Source organism: Anoplopoma fimbria, unplaced genomic scaffold (assembly GCF_027596085.1).
Source record: "Anoplopoma fimbria isolate UVic2021 breed Golden Eagle Sablefish unplaced genomic scaffold, Afim_UVic_2022 Un_contig_5665_pilon_pilon, whole genome shotgun sequence".
Lineage (NCBI taxonomy): Eukaryota > Metazoa > Chordata > Actinopteri > Perciformes > Anoplopomatidae > Anoplopoma > Anoplopoma fimbria.
The window spans coordinates 1-1539 of NW_026549117.1; the positions used below are offsets into that span (position 1 = coordinate 1).

A 1539-nucleotide genomic window follows, 5' to 3' on the forward strand; every position below is an offset into this window, starting at 1 on the left:
TCCAGTTAAATGATGGCTTTCATCATTCCTAAGCTCATCGATCATTTTCTTTTCAATTTTATGCTAACGTATTCTACATTTCAACAGTAAATATTAATCTTTTTACTGCACTACATTTGTGATCCTTATAGCCACTTTGTACATTCTGATTTGACATTTAAAAGCTGTGAGTGTGTCTGGAAATCTGCAGGCGCTCCCTGTATAGACGAAAGAGCAAAGCGTGGTGATATAGTATCTTTAAAAGGCCCTTTGGTAGGCGCAATATTTGCTTACGGCCATACCACCCTGAACACGCCCGATCTCGTCTGATCTCGGAAGCTAAGCAGGGTCGGGCCTGGTCAGTACTTGGATGGGAGACCGCCTGGGAATACCAGGTGCTGTAAGCTTTTTTCACTCCTCTTTACAAAAAGCAGAGGGCGCTGCTGCTTTTTCAGTGGACACCGACAGGGTGGGAAGGAAATAGCTAGATCATGACTTGCCGGTATAGAAATGACACAAATCCAGTTAAATGATGGCTTTCATCATTCCTAAGCTCATCGATCATTTTCTTTTCAATTTTATGCTAACGTATTCTACATTTCAACAGTAAATATTAATATTTTTACTGCACTACATTTGTGATCCTTATAGTCACTTTGTACATTCTGATTTGACATTTAAAAGCTGTGAGTGTGTCTGGCAATCTGCAGGCGCTCCCTGTATAGACGAAAGAGCAAAGCGTGGTGATATAGTATCTTTAAAAGGCCCTTTGGTAGGCGCAATATTTGCTTACGGCCATACCACCCTGAACACGCCCGATCTCGTCTGATCTCGGAAGCTAAGCAGGGTCGGGCCTGGTCAGTACTTGGATGGGAGACCGCCTGGGAATACCAGGTGCTGTAAGCTTTTTTTCACTCCTCTTTACAAAAAGCAGAGGGCGCTGCTGCTTTTTCAGTGGACACCGACAGGGTGGGAAGGAAATAGCTAGATCATGACTTGCCGGTATAGAAATGACACAAATCCAGTTAAATGATGGCTTTCATCATTCCTAAGCTCATCGATCATTTTCTTTCAATTTTATGCTAACGTATTCTACATTTCAACAGTAAATATTAATATTTTTACTGCACTACATTTGTGATCCTTATAGCCACTTTGTACATTCTGATTTGACATTTAAAAGCTGTGAGTGTGTCTGGAAATCTGCAGGCTCCCTGTATAGACGACAGAGCAAAGCGTGGTGATATAGTATCTTTAAAAGGCCCTTTGGTAGGCACAATATTTGCTTACGGCTATACCACCCTGAACACGCCCGATCTCGCCTGATCTCGGAAGCTAAGCAGGGTCGGGCCTGGTCAGTACTTGGATGGGAGACCGCCTGGGAATACCAGGTGCTGTAAGCTTTTTTTCACTCCTCTTTACAAAAAGCAGAGGGCGCTGCTGCTTTTTCAGTGGACACCGACAGGGTGGGAAGGAAATAGCTAGATCATGACTTGCCGGTATAGAAATGACACAAATCCAGTTAAATGATGGCTTTCATCATTCCTAAGCTCATCGATC

At 43.1% G+C, this 1539-nt stretch overlaps 3 non-coding genes across 3 annotated transcripts; all 3 read left to right on the plus strand.

The window, feature by feature from the left end:
• The first annotated feature begins 267 nt into the window (after window positions 1–267).
• On the plus strand, window positions 268–386 carry LOC129114695 (5S ribosomal RNA). The gene has a single exon (XR_008532650.1). It is a non-coding gene; the product is annotated as a 5S ribosomal RNA (ribosomal RNA).
• A 380-nt stretch (window positions 387–766) lies between these two features.
• On the plus strand, window positions 767–885 carry LOC129114696 (5S ribosomal RNA). The gene has a single exon (XR_008532651.1). It is a non-coding gene; the product is annotated as a 5S ribosomal RNA (ribosomal RNA).
• A 378-nt stretch (window positions 886–1263) lies between these two features.
• On the plus strand, window positions 1264–1382 carry LOC129114697 (5S ribosomal RNA). The gene has a single exon (XR_008532652.1). It is a non-coding gene; the product is annotated as a 5S ribosomal RNA (ribosomal RNA).
• The last annotated feature ends 157 nt before the right edge of the window (window positions 1383–1539 follow it).